The sequence below is a fragment of the Azolla caroliniana genome, unplaced genomic scaffold, assembly GCF_043228905.1.
Source record: "Azolla caroliniana isolate FFs.n. ecotype wild unplaced genomic scaffold, voAzoCaro1.0.p SCAF_12, whole genome shotgun sequence".
NCBI lineage: Eukaryota > Viridiplantae > Streptophyta > Polypodiopsida > Salviniales > Salviniaceae > Azolla > Azolla caroliniana.
Genome location: NW_028230447.1, coordinates 9,632,433 through 9,640,448, shown reverse-complemented (window position 1 = coordinate 9,640,448; position 8,016 = coordinate 9,632,433).

Here is an 8,016-nt window from a genome sequence, read left to right as displayed (position 1 = left end):
GTAGCGAGGGAGCTGAAATGGGCTTGTTGAGCAGCCAACCTGACCGAGGAGGTCGAGGCGTGCAGTACCGGACAAGTCATGGGAAGATGAACCGAACCTGACGAGAAGCGTGAGCAAGGCGTGGTGATACAAGAAGGAGTCAGGTAGAAGAACACCATGATCTAACCTCAAGTTGAGCTTGAGGGGGGGTGTTGAGCAAGCAAGCTCAACCGGATCCGGATCGGCGGAAGAAGCCTGAGCCGGATTGGCATCCGGATCGGTATCTGGCGAATTGGTATCCGGATGGTATCCGGACGAGAAGCGCTAGCAAGGCGTGACGACGACAGAAGGAGTCACGTGGAAGGACCCGCTGCCACAAACACTAACACCATGATCCGACCTCGAGATGAGCTTGAGGGGGAGAGTTGAGCAAGCAAGCTCAACCGGATCCGGATCGGCTGAAGAAACCTAACCCGTATTCGCATCCGAAAGGATGAGCCGGATAGGTATCCGGATGGTATCTGGAAACAACCGGCCGGATAGGAGAGCCGGATTCGAGTGGGAACCGGAAGCCTAGTAGTAGCCTAGACCAGTAGGTAATCATTGTCTCGTATTTAGTGTCAGTCGCACGAAGGAATATGGAAGTACCCGTAAGTACATTTGTTAGTCCTTTATGGACTTGTATAAATAGTGTTGCTTAGCACGTTGTAAGTAAAGAGTTGTTGAGTTATTTGGAAAAACGTTTACGTTCTGCTCTCCTCTAAATACGCTCTCTATGTATTAAGCTTCTCCATTAAACCTCTTATTTTTTGTTGCTATCAGGCTGAGCTGGTTCTGTCTAATGCTTCTGCACGTTTACATTTACAGGAACCTTTGTTGTGGATGGTTGGTCGTAGTTTGTTGCTCAAATTAAATTGTTATGGTTCTTGGTTTTTGCAACCAACTTCCTATCTCAAATCCATTCGGATTCAAAGCATTTTACAAGTTGACACAGAATCACTTTTGGTGTGGTTGCAAGGATTCGACCCCAGGTCTCGACGGCCACAACGTGGAATTCTAACCAGCAAACTACAACCATGGAGTTTGTGTTGCCAAATTGGAACAAAGTGTTCACAACCGCAACATGGGGTTATAACCACTAAGTACTGCCTTCCCATGTTGCATGCATAAATTCATAACTACACTCTATATAACATATGAGGGAAGTCTCCATAAAGGCATCCATAAATATGGACTCTTAATAACTATGACTTGACTTCCGATGTGGCGTGAATAAATTCATTTACACAATCTATATGACATATGATGCAAGTCTCGATAAAGCCATGCACAAATACATGTGCACATTCTATATGAAATACGAGCCACGATTCCACTTGTGAAATTATTGTGCAATGTGGAAAATAAAAACTAATGATATTCAAACTTCATACCCTACCGAATTACAAATCTTACAGTTTTCGCACGTGAATGTACACTAACTTTCGGGGTCTTGAATGGGATTCATGCGCAAGTCTCGACTACGACAACCTCAAATTTTAACCATTGACTCGAATTTTTTGGTCAAATTAATTATTATGGTTGTTTGCATTTGCAAACACAAATCCATGTACACATTCGATACGTAATATGGGTCAAGGCCCTAAGACAACAATGTATAATGCCAAGCTCATTGTTTGTCGAGCTTAGGTCTCCATGACCATACCGTGGACTTCTAACCACTAAAGTACAACCATCAAATCCTTTTCAATTGAAAACAATCATGGTTGGGTCGACCATTTGAAAGGAACCTTTGTTGGGGATGGTTGGTCGTAGGTTTTTGCTCAAATTAAATTGTTATGGTTCTTGGTATTTGCAACCAACTTCCTATCTCAAATCCATTGGGATTCAAATAATTTTACAAGTTGATATTGACTCAATTTAGGTGTGGTTGTTGGGATTCGAGCCCAAGTCTCCACGGGCACAACGTGGAATACTAACCACTATACTACAATCACCGAGTTTGTGTTCCCAAATTGGAACAAAGTCTTCACAACAACAACATGGAGGTGTAACCACTAAGTGCTGACTTCCCATGTTGCATGCATATATTCATAACTACACTCTATATAACATATTAGGACAGTGTCGACAAAGGCATCCATAAATATGGAATTCTAATCACTTAGAGTTGACTTCCTATGTGGCGTGAATAAATTCATGTACACAATCTATATAACATATGACGCAAGTCTCGATAAAGCCATGGACAAATACATGTGCACATTCTATATGAAATACGCGTCGTGATTGCACTCGTCACAACATTTTGCAAATGGAAAAATCATAACTAAGGATATGCCAACTTCATACCCTACCGAATTCAAAATCTAACAATTATCGCACGTGAATGTATAGTGAATTTTGGGGCCTTGAATAGGATTCATGCACAATTCTCAACTGCGACGACCTCGAATTTTAACCACTGAGTCAATTATTTTGCTCAAATTAATTATTATGGTTGTTTGCATTTGCAAACACAAATCCATGTACACATGCGATACGTAATATGGGTCAAGGCCCTCCGATAACAATGTATAATGCCAAGCTCATTGTTTGTCGAGCTTAGGTCTCCATGACCATAACGTTGTCGTGCCTTTCGGCTCCGGATCGTTGCGTGAGTCGGGTGGGAACCACAGAGGTCTTGGACTAGGAGAAAGAAGTTCGTGAGATAGAGATTAATTATGAGTAAATAGCAAAGAGAAAGATAAGAAACTCGTGAATCACACGAGTATACTATATTAACTGGTACTTAGGGTGTTAAGAGAGAAGTAGATGTATAAATCGTGAATCCCACGAATAATTTTTGTATTGATTAATACTTAATCCAAATAATCAACAACCCTTTATATATTTCTCTCCTCCTTATATAAGGAAGGAAGAGCTAAGCATGGCTTCATGCTTTTTTTTTTTTTACAAAAAGTGTTCATGTCCTCTAAATGTGCATGTGATGCTTTTTTTATTTCCTAAGTATAGGGCTCATGCACACTAGATGTGCATGAGTTATTTTTAGTGTCTCGTGTTTTCTTTTTCATATATTAAAAAAATACACGATTTACCTTTTAATAAAGGTATGCATAAATAAAGGTCTTATACGTATTAAATCTATATTTAAAACACTTAAGATAAGTTAATGTAATGGTAAGGTTGGGGTTTGTCAACGTGGAGGTGTAGAGTTCGAATCATGCCTTGCGCAGTAGTGAGTATTTCCCTTTTTTTTTTTTACATTTATGTCTCTTTATCCGGCTCTTCCTTGCCGGTATGCCGTTTTCTTCCTTGCCGGTATGCCGGTATGCCGTTTTCCTCCTTGCCGGTATGCCGTTTTCTTCCGGTTCTCACCGAGCACTCCATTCTCTATCCGGAGGGACAAAAATATAATTTCCACATAGTGTGCAACCTACACTACGACACTTGCCCCCTCCAAACCCGCACATCCTCCGGTATGTGCCGAAGTTCTTGATTCTTCGTATCCGTCTTCATCCGAAGCTTCCTCCGATTCTCCGCTTATGTCGACTATGAGTTGTAATCCACTTTCTTCGCTTCCCGCATCATTGTGGTCTTCGTCCGATTGCTCCTCGTTGTCGGCCTCGACTTGGATCACATAAGGTTTGTCGTCGGTCCGCTTCTTGAAAATCTTCACCCGCTTCCCGGCTATAGGCACTCGTAGTATTGTTCCATCCAACTCGGACAGTCGGTACGTCCCGTTGTCGAAGACCTTCCGAACCTCGTACGGCCCGAACCACCTTTTCGCGAATTTCCGCATCGTTGTATGTTGATGGTCCAAGCTACTATCATAGACGATCACCCAATCTCCTTCTTCAATCCTCCTCGGTCGTAGTCGGTGCTTTGTGTCGAACCGGCTTTTGTTCCGGAACCGTGCTTCTTGTTGTCGGCGTGACGCTTCCGCTACATCTTTCGGTCTTCCCTCCAGTTGTCGTATTCGGACCGCTAGTAGTTCTTCCCGGCTCATCTCTTCCTTCCACGGTAGTATTGTCCATGTCGCGATTGCGGTTTCCGTTGGCATTACTAGTGCTTGTCCGGTCATGAGTTCTGCCGGCATGTAACCGGTCACGGAGCTATGCGTCGTCCGATCCGCCCATAGTGCATACGGAAGCATTTGTGGCCAATCCTTCACCCTTCCGTCGCATGCCTTCGCAAGTGCTTTCACGATCGGACTATGTCCTCGTTCGATCTTCCCGTTGGCCTCCGGATTGTAGGCCGTTGTCAACGTTAACCGAACTCCATGTTTGGCGAAGAATCCCCTAGCTTTGTCAGAGTCGAGTTCTCCCCGGTCCGCAATCACTTGTCCTACGCAGCCGTACCTACAAAACACTTCTTCCAAAAGAAATTGGCACACCGCGGCACACGTTTTCCTCCGAAGCGCTCGACCTTCAACTTGGTTTGTGAGATCTTCTCGAGCTAACACCAAGTATTTCTTTTGTCCAATCCCGGTCGGCATAGCTACAATGTCGACCATCCACTTGAAGTTGATTGTCGGTGAGAATGTCGGATGCAGCTCATCTCGGTGTCGGACCCCGGAGTAGACTTGACATTTCTCGCAGCTTTCTGTGAACTCCGCGACATCTTTATACATGTTCTTCCACCAATATCTTTGCTTGATTTTCACAAAAGTTGCCCATGTTCCTCGATGTCCAGCCCAATCGGATTCGTGGAACTCGGACATTATCCGGTTTCGTTGCTCTTTCGTCCCGACTACTCGAAGTGGTATCCCATCCGGTCTTTTCGGCGTCCTCCATATTAAACCGTTTTCCAAGAAGAACTTTTGGACTTGCCTCTTCTTCCTTCGGATCTCGGCTCTCCTTTCTTTATCATTGGTTGAATCCTCAACCTCTTGTAGCATCTTCCCGATCATCAAGGTTTCCCCCTCGTATTCTTCTTCCCGGAATTCTCGGATCACGTTCACTCGGCATATGTGTTCTGACGTGAAGTAGTCTTCGGAAACTTCTTCATTATCTGATTCGGTTATGTCGTCTTCAAACCGCGCCCTCGATAACATGTCCGCTACCGCGTTGTCCTTCCCAGAGATGTGTCGAACCTCCGGATTAAGTGACTTGACATATGCAATCCACCTTAGCATAGCCACATCCGGTATCGTACAACACCGCATCATCCCGAGTATCGGAAGACAATCCGTCTCGATCACCACTTCAGCTCCGATCAAATAATCCCGATCCGATTTTATCGCCGACACGACTCCCCACAATTCTCTTTTGACTTGTGCATATCCGCGTTGCCTTTCGTTGAGGACCTTTGCTCCAAATCGGATCGGATACCGCGAACCATCCGAGTCGGCTTGATTGATGACCCACCCGATACCGGTTGGACTTGTATCAACCGTTACTATGATTGGCCGCTCGTAGCTTGGCTTCTTAAGTGATTCCGCCCTCCATAGTGTCTTCTTGAGCTTCCTCATGGCTTTAGTGTGTTCCGGTTTCCACTCTAATTTCTTACCTTTCCGCAACAAGTGAGAGAGCGGGTCCGCTATATGTGCATAGTGCGGAATCCATATGTGATAGAATGCACACACACCCAGAAACCTTCGGACTTCCGATGTTGACTCACATACTTCCTTCATAGCTTGAATCGCATCGATCTTTGTTGGTGACGGTCTTCGGCCGTAGGGTCCACATAGATGTCCGACCACCAATATTTCTTCTTGCCCGAATGCCGATTTCTCCCCGGAAAGTGTTAGGTGCACATCTTCTAGCTTTCGCAACACTTTCTCGCAATCATGAATATGGTCGACCACGAACTTTCGGCATCCCCGATCATCCATAGTCTCATCTTTTTCTTCCACTGCGCATCCTTTCATCGGAATGTCATCTAGAAACGGCATCGTTATCTCCGGGATGCAATCTCTAAGCACCTTGTTCATCGCGTTCATCATATGTGCAACCGAGTTTGTCGCTCCTTGTGGTAGTGTGCACATTCGAACTAGTCCTATCGGTGTCCGCATGGTAGTGATGTCTGGGCTCTCCACGGCTAGTTGGAATTGGTCATACCCCGAGTATAGGTCCCCGATGGAGTATATCGCACGTCCGGCAAAAGCTTCCGCGAATTCGTCCACTATCGGACCGACTCCCGAGTTCCGGATCGTGACCTTGTTCACCGGTTGCAAGTCTTGGATGAATCGGAGTGACCCATTCTTCTTCGGAACCGTAAACCATCGATTTGAGTACGGAGCACTTGATGGCTCTAGAATCCCCATCGCCACCTTCTCCTTGAGCAAGTCGATGACTTTCGGAATATGCGCCCGTGGCACCGGAATCGGCTTCAGGTTCCACGGTACATGATCAATCGTGAAAATCACCATCGGCTCCACTATCTTTGGATCAATGCATCCGATCTCCCTCGATGTGAACGCGAATGCTTTGCCATGTTGCTCCAACATCTCTCGAAACCGTTTTTCTTCTTCTTGTAAGAGGAACCCACCTCCACCGATCCGAAGTTTCTTCCGGGTCTCATCTGTGAAGGCATGTCCGATATCCACGGACTTCCGAAGTGTCGGATCTCCCGAGACTTCTTTCTTCTTTTGTTTGCTATCGGCAGGTAGTGGTCCCGCGGCCGGTTTCACCTTCTTCTCCACGGTCTTGTATTTCGTACTTACCATTGCTTCTTCTTTGCGGAGCGCATCCGGCCCCATTTTCGCAACGATCTCGTACATCTCGACCGATTCCACCGGGACTACCCGGTTCCCTTGGCTTTTATCTTCCGCAAGCTCTTCAAGCTGTTGTAGTGTATTCCCATAGAACACTTCCTCGATCACTCCCACGATTTCTTCGTCTTCTTTTATTATTGATGCCGACCGTAACTTATCCTCCACTTGTCGGTATTGTTTCTTCATTCCTCCGGTTACGGCCGTGTACGTAGATGCCCCATCCGGGCCGATTCGTACTTGTTTTGCTCCGAGAGTTTTCATCCTGTGTGGGGTATCAGGGCTTCTCGGACTATCACTTCCCCACTCCGCAACAGTCCGCTTTAAAAATCCATTCTCACTTGGGACAAGAGTTCCCTCTTGTTCCTTTCGTGATTTGCCGGCACCGTTAGGAATTGGACGGATTTCCCTCCGTTTTGGCTCCGAATTCGCGCAAAAGCCGCACCACTATCGAGCACCTTCGTCTCCATCCATGAAGCCGTGATAAAGGGTTGGCCGAGGATGACAGAATGTGAAACCTCATCCTGCACAAAGAAATTTTTGTCAATTTCGACATCCCCGATCTTTACCGTCACATCCGGACAAGCCGCAAATAGGTCTTCTGTCGTTTTCGTGGCTGCCCGAATCTTCCATCCATGGTTGGTGTTTATAGGCCACTTCCCCTTTCGGTAGAACTCCTTGGACATCAAGTTGATCTCCGATCCGTGATCAATCAATGCTAGCACGGGTTCTTTGATGTTGCCCATTCGGACCGGAGTCTCCGTGGTCGCACGTGCCTAGTGTGGCCTTGTATAGTGGGAGTTCGGAATTTCTCCTTCCACTTCGGTGTCGTTCATTGAAACGGTATTTGCATTCACCCTTGGAGCATTTTCCTCCGTACTTTGTCTCTTCCTTTTCACGAGATCCACGAGAAGATCGTGAAACTCCTTCTTCGCTATTCCGAGTAGTTCCCGCAGCGAAAAATCTACCCGGCTATCCAAGATTCTTTCCTCGAACACTCTTTTCAAGTCGGTTTGTTGTTCTATGTCCGAGGCGAGCTTGAATGCCGGAGTCGCCTTTTCTTTTCCCTTACCTCCGGAGTTCCAGCTTTCCGGTATCTTCGATGGTCCGACCGCATCCTCCGTGCGCCGTCGTTTCTCGTCCACATACACCTCATGTAATTGACACAGGGCGTATATGCTATTCTTGTCGACAGGGCACTCCCATCCCGTAGCTTCCCGGACGCCTTCCGCGGTGTTTCGGATATCGTTGGAGTCGGTTTTCTCGGTGTTTCCTAGCACCTCCGGCCAGAAAGACGCCTTCGCTCCCGTTGACTCCCCGAC